Here is a 14,169-nt window from a genome sequence, read left to right on the forward strand (position 1 = left end):
TGAACATTCACATTTTTTATCGAAAAAAGCATGAAAAAGTAATTGACAAAAAACAACACTGGACATGATCTTCATACAAATACAAAAATCCTATCAAGATCACAGCCCCGTACATCTTCACTACCATGCAATCACGCACTAGTCCCTAACTTTCATTTTCCCTCCGTGATTGTGTAAGATGATCGCACTAAACCCACGGTACTTCAAACATTACAAACAAAATAAGAGTGGAGCACCGGCATCCCAGCCTCTAGACTAGTCTGCTTCAGTTCTTTTTCCTTTTTCCCTTTAACGACTGGCTAATTTAAACACGGGAAATACATTTCGGTTCAGCCAAAGTTTCTGCAGTCGGTTAGGGCATGTATGTACTCACTCTCTCATGTTCGTTACAAATGTGTTATTCCAGTTAAAATCCACCACCCCCTATGGAAGACATGACCTTACTCTCCCACACCGGGGGGGGGGGGGGTCAAATGGAGTCACCTCATTCAGGTAACCCTATTTGATATTCTCACTCCCTGGGCGAAAGATTAAGGTCATGTCTTCCATAGGGGGTGTATGCATTTCAACTGGAACAGCCCAATTACAGAGGATCACATTTGATATAAATGAATTTTTGCCAGTGTTTCTAGTTATCAAATTAAAAACATTTCTCTATACTAGTAGTTTGAAATTAAAAAACACCAAAAATCCCTACACCAAATCAGTAATTTCCGCCAATTCATTTGATCACCATTAAACAGGTCCCAATCGATACTAACATTCAATCACACGTTTCACTGAGAATAACATCACAAAATATCCACCAGTCTTGAAAAAAAAAACATTTTTACATCTAAAGACACAAGATTAACAAACATTTCTTTTCATTGCTATCATGCATATGAGGATAAGGACACGAATGCGGCTTGTGGCATAATTCCGATTGACATTATTACCACTAGCTCGCAAGACATAGTATAATTTCAACCCGGGCGTACATTTACGTTTTTTTTTCTTTTTTTCTTTTTCCAACATCATCTCACCCTCTCACATTATATTAACCCAAATGACTAGTGATGATAATGATAACCGTAAAAGAGTTGATGACGACTGAGAAATTGACAGATCTCATCTTTTTACTATAGTTTAACGTCATCGGCCACTTTAACAGAAGGTTCACCTGTTTATTTCGCCATGAATTTGCAAAATGATGTTTCCCCAATTAGGTTTATTTCGTCATCTATTTTAATATCAGGACACATTTTGATTTGCTAATTCTTGTCAACAGAATGTTGTAATCTGTGCTGAATTTTGAAACTTTTCTGATTTTTGATTTGGTCAGATATTTTTCATTTTTTCTTCTCATACGTAAAACTGATCAAGCTATAATTTGAGATGTTTTCCATTCTTAGAAGTATATTTAATAACATTTCTACAAAAATATGAATTTTGTACTAAATTTATCTACCTTAAACGCTTTCTGTAAAAATTATTGAAATTGATCTCATTTCATCCTATCTCAAACAATCAGTTTATTTGTCAATATGGCTAACTGAACTGCAACCCCTGGAAATTGTAATAACATGGACATTTTGAAAAAGAAATGACAGGAAAAAATGTGATTAACTTCAATGATTCCATAATATATCCAAAGCCATAATCTTTTATAGAAAATAGCGCACCTGATGCAATTATGGATCTGTCCTGAACTCACGTCCCACGCACCATGAAAAAGAAAATTACGACAAAACATTTGTCTCTACTACATCCCCGCTCTCCTAATAATAAGACTATTATCCCGTCATTCTAGCGTATGGAACAAGTACAGGTCATCTGGGTTAATTAACTCATACTTGTAAACAACTGCAAATTAATTTTTTAGTCACCCTAGTTGCCACGCTCCTCGTACCATCACCATGCCCATTTAAATCGAGATCCGATACCCCAAACTGACATCCGACCCCTCTTGCATCTCGAATCTGATACCATCCAAAAAAAAATTCATTTAATCATTGAAATGTTTTTCTCTACTCAGTAAAAATATCAGACAAAAATAAATAAATGTATTTCTATAAATTATCATGTCCAGACGAGTGTTTTCGGTGTGAAAAATGGGGAAGCATGTTATTAAGAGCGAGGCCTCATGGAGTGATTTGCTGTGCAGGGTGACATTACCCTTAATTAGATTTTACAAGAGGGTCTCCAATAAAATTTCTTGGTGGTTCGTTTCGAATACTTGGCTAATGGTACATCCTTCTCTGCTACGTGACATGTTAACCCAATTAACTACTGCAAGTTTTGCATACAACCATCCGCTGCTGTAGCATTGATCTGCAGACTTGCGTCCATTCCCAAATTTTCAGAGCCAGACTCAAGAACCGCTGAACCAATACTAGGCATGTTAACACACATTTCAATACATAAGTACATTCATTGTGTAAATTTCAAATATCACGATGAAATTAATAGATTTTTCATATTTTTTAGCAGACTGGCCGAGTTTGCAGCACAGCGGCACGGAAAAGGTAATGTAACTCTACTAAAGGTGTGCGTCAAATTAATGCGAGCCGTTATGATGCCACGATCGGATACAATGCCAGCTCGAGACCAAATTTTGAGTGAAAAGAGAACTGAATTGAGAGAGAGAGAACAACATTTTTAACGTATTACTTGTGTTTCAATCAAATTGCTTAATGAATCATATAGAGTGGAAAGATTCGATCTCAGCAACGTCATTATTATAAGTCCTCGTTGTTTTTTTGTCGAGTATTCTCGCGGGATCAGCGCACTTCTTCCGTAAAGCACTTACGCAATTAGCGAGTAACACTTAGTGACAATTGTATCATGACTGACAATAAAAATACTATATTTTATGAAAAATATTACCATTAAAATCTAGTTGGCAAGTTTCTTTTATATTGACAAGGTCTGTCGTTTTAAAACGTAAAGGTAGATATGTTGCCATGGTAACAGACAACTTTAATGTCTGCAAAACATAAAGACACCTCTTAATGGCTGATTCCATAAAGAAAGATTTCAGTCACACATATGTCATAAGGGCAGGCGCTACTTTTATCAGTAAAAGTTTTCAATTTTCACAATGGGCCATTCCATCTGACATGCAAACACCCTATGGAAGACATGCCCTTAATCATCCACACAGGGAGTGTGATTGCAAATGGGGTCACCTGAATGGGTGACACCATTTGAAATCTACACTCCCTGAGTTGAAGATTAAGGTCACATCTTCCACAGGGGGTGTATGGATTTCAACTGGAATAGCTCAAAATGAGGTCATTGAACTCTGCCTTTAGGAACGAGACCATTTTTGGCTATTCCATTTGAATTCCATATATCCTCTATGGAAGACAAGACCTTGAACTCACACACATGGGGGGGGGGGTGTAAATTTCAAACGGAGTCGCCCATTCAGGTAAACCCCATTTGAAGTTCACACTCCCTATGTGGACAAGATTACAGGGTGTAAGTATTTCAATTGGAATAGCACAATGAGCGAGACATGATGATGATCATCATCATCATGATCGCCATAATACATTCTTGGCTTGACTTGATGCAAATAAAGCAACCGACCTGAGTGAAGAGAGAGTAAGAGAGAGGAGACGAGAGAGTGAATTACCATTACGCCACCATATGCCTACTAGCTCTAATCATAAGAACAAATTGTTTTCATTTTAAAGATTAATTTTGCGCTCAAAGCGGCCAAGTGCATTTTCCCAATTTAGCCCCGGTATCGACTCCAACCACCAGCGTAACACGTACTCGTAACCGAGCAAATTTTTCTTTCAGCTATATTACCAAAAAAAAAAAAAAAACTTTACTCCATCTCTGTCTTTTCCTATTTTACATAGTACTGAGTACGCCAAACAGTTCATTTGTTTTTCGCCACGATTAATTGGATAAAATACACCGGTGGCACGATGCACTAATTAGAAGATTCGCAGAGAATTGCTAATGTTGCGCTAAGCTAAGAGAGAGGAGACACAAGATAGCAATGGATGCATACATATATAGAGCATGTATGATAATGCAGTCAGACCACTCAATGCATGCATAACTAATTAGAACAATTGGGACTAAAATATAACACAGAATTTATATCTATCAATATAAATATAATTACTTCTGATTGCTTGTTTGTTTGTATGTATGTTTAGTACACAAAAGACATCTTTAAGATTAACTATGACTTTAATAAACTTAACATGAAATATTGATGTACAATACTTGATTTTTTGGAAATACAAAAATAATGATATTCTAAATATGATGTTATATAAAGCCATCTAAATCTTGTTATCACAAAGCCGCTTTACAAAGCAATGTATTAACACACTTACATAATATTAAGGTGCAATAATCAGCGTGATCATGTGATCTAGACTCCATCACTAAAAGGAGGTCATAACTAATCCTTTATATCCGTAGCATTTGAACATGTTCAAGAAAAGGTCTACCATAATACAACTGATTTGCAAGTTTGTAATAATTATCGAGTCAACTGGGACAGAATTATCATAAACATTTTAATAATGACGGATCAATAACGAAGTTCTACAAACGTCCTATATTCTTTTAATGTATTCTACCAGAAAGATGAATGGTGTATTTGATCCTTCATTAATCCCGTCTATTATATGTTATCGCAACAACTAACCACAAACACTAATGTGAAATTATATAATGAAAAATATAGTCTTAATAATATCACAAAGATGCTATCAACTTGTTCAAACCACTTAAATCAGAGCCATTAATCCATTCCGTACATCATTAATCCGACTTAATCCAACAAATTCAACTTAATCCCTAAATTTGTAACTACACAGTGACATTTTAATTATTACATAGAAACACACAGCTATCACTGCTATTCACGCAACTCCTTCATACCCGCTGAGAAATGCGCACTACTCGCTAATCTCTACGTAATTCCTTTCCATATCGCTAATCCAGCTTAATCCTACAATCCCACTTCGCCACCATATATGTCTAATCCGCCTTAATCCGCAACTATCTCAGAGTCCCTCAATGATATGGAACCTCGCATGATAGTTTAATCACGCATCTAACCATGCCATCATCAAAAATGATATCATGGAAGTTGTCAACGATAATCATGGGACTATCCAACAACGGCACTATCTCCCTGGCAACAGCTCCTGCTAATTATTCCGTGTAAAAATCAAAAGGATGGATTACCGCCACATGAAGATCGTCATAGGATAGGAAAAAAGGGCACAATTAAATGAGTAAGATTAAATAACGGTGAATCATAGGCATAAACACAGAAATAAGGTAAATGAATACAACAAATGCAAGCACACATGGGACAGCTGAGAGCTGGGATAGTAAGCTTACAAATTTTTTTTTGTGATAATTTTTGCATATTTATAAATTTGTGGTCTGTTTTTAATTTTTTTCACTCCCACTAAAACAGATGTAAAATTTGCATTTATAGAAATAGATGTTAACAGTGATGTAAGCAATCTGCAATATCTCGGGGTCACACAGCCTTTTCAGCACCTCCTACATTCGCATTGTCATTTTGATGTTTAAGAATGTGAATAAATCTTATTTTATCTTATCTTATATCTGTGTCTGAATTGAAACCAGCATTTGAAGGTTTGAGCTATTCCAGTTGAAATCCATACACCCCCTATGGAAGACATGCCCTTAATCTTCTACATGGGGGGGGGATTTCAAATGGGGATACCTGAATGGGTGGCTCCATTTGAAATGTACACCCCCTGTGTATAGAAAATTAATGTCATGGGGTGAATGGATTTCAACTGGAATAGCCCTATATCAAAACCATGTCCAATACATGTGCAGATTTTCAAAGAACAAATATAGATTTACATGAAAATATCTTTTCCCCCTTTAAGATATGATGTACACTTGTCGACAGGGTCGTAATATTTTGAGAAGAATGATTCAATTTTTCAAGATCAGTTTCAACATTAATCATATGAGATTTACCCAGGACCCAGGTGATCAAAACAAATCCCTTTAAATGCTAACACTTTCAAGAAGCAAAACAAACTAGAGGCAAATGGTGGTCATAGACCACAAACCTAGCTGGGGCATGTTGGTGTTGTGGAGGTATCTGACCCCTGCAAAATGTTCCAAAAATGTTCCCCTGTCATGAGGTTTGTTGTCACCGAGTTTTGAGTCCTGTACTCCTCACAGATGTCCAGAAAATGCAATTCTAAGATTTGACCCAGATGACCTTTGACCAGACCCCTGCAAGATGTTCCATAATTCACCCCTGGTCATGAGTTGTCACCGAGTTTTGGCCCCAGAACTTAGTGATGTCTTTTGAGCTGACCCGTGCAAAATGTTCCAATATGTTCCCCAGGTCAATTGCAAATCCACAGTAGGGTTGCAAATATACCATATGTCACTCGGAGTGCGACAATTTGTACAGATAAATTTATCACAGGTATTTTTTATTAATTTGACCATTCGTCTGCATATTACCAAATATAACCCATTTTGGGCTACCGTTTTTTCCTTGAAGGTCATTTATGTCGACAAATTGTTCACAAATCCACAGTAGGGTTGCAAATATACCATATGTCACTCGTAGTGCGACAATTTGTACAGATAAATTTATCACAGGTATTTTTCTATTAATTTGGCCATTCGTCTGCATATTACCAAAAATAACGCATTTTGTGCGCCCTTTTTTTCTCCGAGAACATCATTATGTCGACAAATTGTTCGCAAATCCACCACAGGGTTGCAAATATACCATACGTCACTCAGAGTGCGACAATGTGTACAGATAAATTTATCACAGGTATTTTTCTATTAATTTGACCATTCGTCTGCATATTACCAAATATAACCCATTTTGGGCTACCGTTTTTCCATGAAGGTCATTTATGTCGACAAATTGTTTGCCAATCCACAGTAGGGTTGCAAATATACCATATGTCACTCGTAGTGTGACAATTTGTACAGATAAATTTATCACAGCTATTTTTCTATTAATTTGGCCATTCGTCTGCATATTACCAAAAATAACGCATTTTGGGCCACCTTTTCTCCGCGAACATCATTATGTCGACAAATTGTTCGCAAATCCACCACAGGGTTGCAAATATATTTTACGTCACTCGGAGTGCGACAATGTGTACAGATAAATTTATCACAGGTATTTTTCTATTAATTTGACCATTCGACTGCATATTATGAAATATAACCCATTTTGGGCTACCGTTTCTCCGGGAAGGTCATTTATGTCGACAAATTGTTCGCAAATCCACCGGTTACTTTTAAGGATATTAATACATGGCATAAAATGTGACAATTTATCAAAATAATTTTATAATGAACGCTTTTATGGATATTTGCCAATACAATATACCGTACATCTGACATGTACATGGTATATTAGGTATGCTAGGTGAATTCAAATTTGCCATCAAACTGCATCATTTTATATATCAAATTAAAGCTCTTGAGCAGGGGAAGCGTGTTAAGGGGTCTTGGGGTCCAGGACTCCTTGATTTGGCAGGTCCCGTGATTTGGACCCTTAATTTTGTGCGTCTGTGTAGAATTAGATGCCTGGACCCCTTTATTTGCCAATTTGGACCCCTGGACTCAGCAGGTCACCGCTAACCCTGCTCTTGAGTAAACAAAGCCAACACTGAAAACCTTTTCATAGCACTTTCCGTAGCAAAGTTACATCTTGTCAAAGATTGACTTTCATCAAAAAGATTCAGCTAGCAAAATTCCCCAAAACGGCATTTCGGGGGTGTTTCTAGATCTTAGTCTCATTATGATAGCAGCTTTTTTTTAATGGAACTGCTATCAAAATCCTCTAAAATTCCTTGTGCGATTGTCTTATCACCATAAAAATCATATATTTGGGTCAAGTGAAGTATAGAAAACATATTTATGTAGGTTTCCTTCTTCGCCAGTTGTTTTAAATTTCTATGTAAATATGCACATAGATGAACTCCTGGATGGGGCAGCTTTAATTAGCATGAGGCCACATTGATATGTAAATAGCGTATTGTTATTTAAATTTGTGCCCAGACGTATTGAGGGCGACAGTCATGTTACCCAGACGGAGAATGGCTGCATATGCCAGGCATGTCAATTTGCTGAGTGAAGGCTGATAATCACCTTTCTGTATAGGTAATAAGCTAGTATATTTCGTGTACCAGTTGGTTATAACAAAAAACTAGTATCATATTAAATATATTAAATGTATAAACTTTGAAATTTACATGAATTTGAAAAGCAGAGCTTCGAAATCTAGCTAAGTCAGGTGATGTGAAATTCTGCTGCGTGACCCCCTCTGCGTGGTAGAATTATATTCATAAAACATTGAATTTAACAGATATCATGGGCAGCCAACCACGATTTATCAGCATTTAAAATATATGTTAATTAACAAAGATAAATAATAAAGAGTACAAATGGCAATTAACTAGTAAACAAGCCTGAAATCTTAAAATGTTGCCACGTGATTTCCTAACACATGATATTTCAACATGTGACCACTATTCAGATTTACCGTAAATATTTGGAGTATGCTTGCACATCATGCACATACACTGTGCATTTCTTTACCTCCGTATAAAATCAATAATTCATGCTGGGAGCCAAGTAACATTGTCTACTCAGTGCAGATTGGTATTTTATTTTACTTGAGAGCATAATAGAAATACATAAGACGAATAAGGCGCCATGATGGAAGGTCAGGTCGGGTATCAAAGGTTATTATAACTTAAATACTACTTGTATTTCCCACATTGCCTCTGTCACATATTTCCTTCATATTATTGCCAGCAAGTCCTAATTTTGACTTTGCAAATTGCAAAATGTCATTTCATATCAAATTAGTAGACTTTCTTTGAAAAAAACATATCACTGGTGCCTGATGGGAATACCCGTCCGCCATTTCATTAAACTGGATCGTTTTCGCCTGGTTTGTGCCCAGATGTATTGGGGCGCGCTATACTCTCATTGAACAGGCAAAGTTCGCAAAACTAACAACGTTGTTATTTGCGAAACTCAATTAACATGATCCAAGGGTCGAACATGAATTATTCATAACGAGCTATAACGGATCGATAACTGGCCTCACTTTCTAGCTAGTAAACCAGCTGAATTTTTCATAGATTTTGCGTTGCTAATAGAACAACCGTGAATTTAGTGTCACCCCTTGATTTGCATTTTGTCGGCGTAATTTGGCTGACTAGCAAATGTGTTAACTAAGGTTTGCCTGGGATGAGTACATCATCAGGTTGTAGTAAGCTTACAAATTTCAAATGTTTGAGGACTTGTTCTCATTGCTTACCTGTGTTTTCACATCATATTTTGTGGTCAAAATGATTACAAATGTGTAATTTGCCGGGGTAATTTGCAATCATTTCCGACGGCTAAGTAAGATGGCCTTGAACAGGGATCTCTGATTTGAATGCACACTAACCAGGGCCGTGACACTCGTATTCAATCCCTGTATATCAGTAAGCTTAAAGACGAAATACCTAGGGGAAACTGGGGAAAAGTTTTGTCCAGCCCAAACAGGATTACGAAGCAAGGCAAGGCAAAACTTATTAAGGTTTACAAGATACATATTATTTTGGTGCATACGCACCGATATGAACCTCGCGCCAATCAGGCCGTCTTCACGTACTAGAGGTAAAGTTTGACATATCAGATATCGCATGCGACTCTGTGGTATATTTGGTTAACAAGATAGAGGGTTAAATGCACAAAGTGCTATATCTCATTAACCAATGATCCTACAGAGATGTGAGCACTGACTTTTTGTTCTTTATGACCAGAGGAAAAGTTTGACATATCGCATGCGACTCTGTGGGATATTTGGTTAAAAAGATAGATTGTTAAGTACACAAAGTACAAAAAAGTGACTATATCTCATTTACCAATGATCCTACAGAGATGTGACCACTAACTTTTTGTTCTTTATGACCAGAGGAAAAGTTTGACATATCGCATCGCGACTCTGTGGGATATTTGGTTAAAAAGATAGAGGGTTTGGTTCAAAAAATAAAAAAAAGTGACTATATCTCATTAACCAATGATCCTACAGAGATGTGACCACTGACTTTTTTGTTCCTTATGACCAGAGGAAAAGTTTGACATATCGCACAACTCTGTGGGATATTTGGTTAAAAAGATAGAGGTTAAGTACACAAAGTACAAAAAGTCACTATATCTCATTAACCAATGATCCTACAGAGATGTGACCACTGACTTTTTCGTTCTTTATGACCAGAGGAAAAGTTTGACATATCGCTTGCGACTCTGTGGGATATTTGGTTAAAAGATAGAGGGTAAGTACACAAAGTACAAAAAGTGACTATATCTCATTAACCAATGATCCTACAGAGATGTGACCACTGACTTTTTGTTCCTTATGACCAGAGGAAAAGTTTGACATATCGCACAACTCTGTGGGATATTTGGTTAAAAAGATAGAGGGTTTGGTGCATAAAGTACAAAAAGTGACTATATCTCATTAACCAATGATCCTACAGAGATGTGACCACTGACTTTTTTGTTCCTTATGACCAGAGGAAAAGTTTGACATATCGCACAACTCTGTGGGATATTTGGTTAAAAAAGATAGAGGGTTTGGTGCATAAAGTACAAAAACATGTGCAATTTCACTTAGTTGCCAGCGGAAGAAAACGGGAAGATTACAGTGGTTTGTTGCCAGCGGAAGAACCCGAACGATTACAATACCTAGCTGGGGGGTGTAAACCCCCCAGCTAGGTAACAAACAAACAAACAGCATACATAAAAAACCAAAGCAAAAACACCATTTTCCAGGAAAAGGTCCAATATTACCCAAACTACATCTCCTCTCATAAAAGTTTTCCAAAAAACAATGAATATTTGTTCTAAAACTTTAACTAGCCTTGTGCACAGTTTAAACCTGGGAATAAACAATTAAACTTGCAGCAGCTATTCTGCACAATGAACTTAATCCTCCAAAATATTGAAAGAAATTGTAAATCTATACATAGAACCTTACTAGACACACAGCAGCTATTCCCGGGGAGCTATTCTGCACAGTGAACTTAATCCTCCAAAATATCGAAGACATTGTAATATCTATATGTATAACCCGACTAGCCATGCGGCAGCTATTCCATTAGCCAACTTATTGAATGTCCTTCTGGACCTAAACAAAATGGCACAAATGCTAAATCTAAGAATAAACCTTAGTAGTAGACAGCTGAGTCCATTGGCTAGCTACCAATACGATACTTGATCTTGATCGCCACCGAGTATATTCATGCAGATTTTGATTTAAAAAGTGAAAACAAAGGGTTGTCTCAAGAAAGGGTTGTACTCAAATAATGTACCACACAATTCTTAATATTTCTATGTACATTTTATGATTTAAACTGTGTCAGCATCCAAATTGTTAAAGTCCAAGATTACAAGACTGGTAGCTGACAAACGGGGATAAAGGACATTCTTGCACATACCTGCCCTCGGGGGAAGATGGATGCCGCGCATCTTTAAACACAACTCCTGTGATCCCGGTACATCTGTCTGATACACGCATAAACACACGCTTACAAACATGTGCTGGATAGCTTACGCACATACACATAAACACCACTGGACAGGCACACGCACACACAGCTCAAAAATGACGTACTGATACTAATACATGGTTACATTCATGTGAACATACATACACCTAATTATCCCTTATGCCTAAGCAAATACTTGTAACAACCTGCAACCTTTTTCCCACAACATACCTAACCCAACTGTGGACCCCACAGACCAAAATCAACCGCCAAACCAAGGACTTCCACAGAACACTAGACCTTTTACATTCTGAGACCCCCACCCTAACAAGTGTAGACATTGGTTTAAACAGCGAATCACATGCTACTTTGCATTTTGGCTGGTTCTGACAACCGTGGACGTCCTTGTTTGCCGGTGTCACAATTTAAGTGGTAAAAGTCAGATGAAGGTCCACAATTGCTGGCCTTTACAAATGCACCCCCATACATAGCATTCACACACATTGTGCTATTCCAGTTGGCATCCATACACCCCTTATGGCAGATATAACCTTAATCTTCCACAGAGGGAGTGTGACTTTCAAATGGGGTTATACCTGAATGGAAGATAAAACCTTAATCTTCGGTGTGACTTTCAAAGGGGGTTACCTGAATAGGTGCCAGTCCATTTGAAATCTACACCCCCATGAGTGGAACATTAAGGTCATGTCTTCCATAGGGGGTGATGGAAGTCAAATGGAATAGCGCATTACGCAAGTGTGCCCATCCCTATCATACACCCCTACCGCATTTCTGCACAAGACACTGCACACTGTCTGTTTCTCATCAAATAATTTTTGAAGTCTAAAAAAATCAGTTAAGAGTCGGATAAGATGTTGAATCACCAATTATGTGCCAAATTGTCGCAATGAAGTGCCTCGGTAATGAACAGTGACTACACTTTACCTCGGTGAACTTGAATACACTATGAATACCTAAAGAAGACTCTCTTTAATGGCCAGCATGCTTAAAGAACATACTTGCTGCAGTTTGAACTTCTGCTGCTAGCAACGAGGCTATGAGAATAGCCCAATTTAATTCATGAAGTTTAGAAACCCTTTATATGCATATTGGAATATCCTTTTTGTCAACATTTTAGCTCTTTGGCACAAAGAAATAGATTGGGTTTTTTTCTCGCTTTTTTACAAATAAATCCGATTTCACTACTATGGTTTGACAAGATAATGCACGGTCCTATCAGAAACCAGGAGTGTTTCTGCAATCGCTTAATCAAATAAATCCAATTTCACAGCTTGACTATATCAGTATATAAACAATATGATACCAGCAGTTACTGAGTGCTAACACTGAAAAGGACGTTGCCCCTACACATAAGAATACAAGCATGTATCCCCTAACCAATACAAGTCACATGGTTGAGACTAATTTTAGCAACAGATTGGTCAAGCAAGTAAGCCGACCAGCCTTGGCCTATATAGACGATGACAATACAGTGGCCAGTCTAATGCAGGAAGTCTTTGATTCTACACTGTGCAAATCCACACAGCTGAGGTTTTTCCTCCAGGCAAAGATTCCTGCCTGTTGATAATATTGTTCTTCCACTCCCAATATATCCGAGTTTACAGCCAACATCAGAATTTATTTTAGCAGCTGAAAGCACAAATAAAGCTGCCATTAATATGTTGACATTATAATTGCAAGACATAAACAATCTCTGATACTGACCTTACAAAATGTTGCTGTTAACTGAAATTCCTTTCTCGCACCTCTTGTAGTCAACCCCACAGCCGACACAAAGTTTGGTCATCTGTGTAAGAGACAAAAAAAAAGTAGAATTTTAGTGAGATGAATATGCAAATCCACTTTGGCTAAAGACTTAGATGAGATGTTGCTGCATCCGGATGATTTTTCATGGCATCTTCTTGACAGGACAAAGAAGCGGACAAAGTTGAGCACAAAATCTCACCTCAGAGCGAACTCTCTTCTCTACTTCTGATGATTAAACCGACCAAACGCTAATGCATATCTGCCGTTTGTTTGTTGAGTATTTGGAGCTTAAAAAATGACAACGTAGTAATTAATACAGCATCTGATCTGACTTTGAGAAGAGAGCTTGGCGGAGAGATTATGTCGGGAGTTGGCCGTACGTACGAACGACTATCAGGTATTAAGCTTACATCCATGCAAACCATTACCATTTCATCAGCTTCACAACCAGTTCTCACTAATTGTTGATTACCAAAACCAAGTAAACCTCTAAGTTACATCCAGATGTGTATAAATATAAGACCACACCGCCACGGTGGTCGGCCATGTTTGATCGCATGGCCTCATCAACTGTTTCGCAAAAAAACAAAAATGGGGCAAGTGTGTCATTAATGCTGTATGTCCTTATATTACGAGAGACTACCATTTACTAATTAACTGGCAAGCTAAATCAACAAGGACCTGGAACTGCACTGCACGTATTACGATAATTATGTCTATGTGTGTGTGTATACTCGCTAAAATGCGCTCATTAATCACGTAACCGAGTTGACAGCCTCGCCAAATAAATTAAAAATTCTCACAACTTTTTTTTTTTTATGTCTGCCTGTGATCTGTTCTTCACTTTATACCACAGAAAATA

At 37.5% G+C, this 14,169-nt stretch overlaps 1 protein-coding gene across 1 annotated transcript in view; it reads right to left on the minus strand.

Annotated features, from left to right (window-relative positions):
* LOC140146245 (zinc finger homeobox protein 3-like) overlaps nucleotides 1–14,169 on the minus strand; it is a 155,565-nt gene that overhangs the window by 48,987 nt on the left and 92,409 nt on the right. Inside the window, 1 exon segment of the mRNA XM_072168027.1 lies at nucleotides 13,266–13,347. The gene's annotated coding sequence lies outside the window, so the exon portion shown is untranslated.

Source organism: Amphiura filiformis, chromosome 2 (genome assembly GCF_039555335.1).
Source record: "Amphiura filiformis chromosome 2, Afil_fr2py, whole genome shotgun sequence".
NCBI classification, from domain to species: Eukaryota; Metazoa; Echinodermata; class Ophiuroidea; order Amphilepidida; family Amphiuridae; genus Amphiura; species Amphiura filiformis.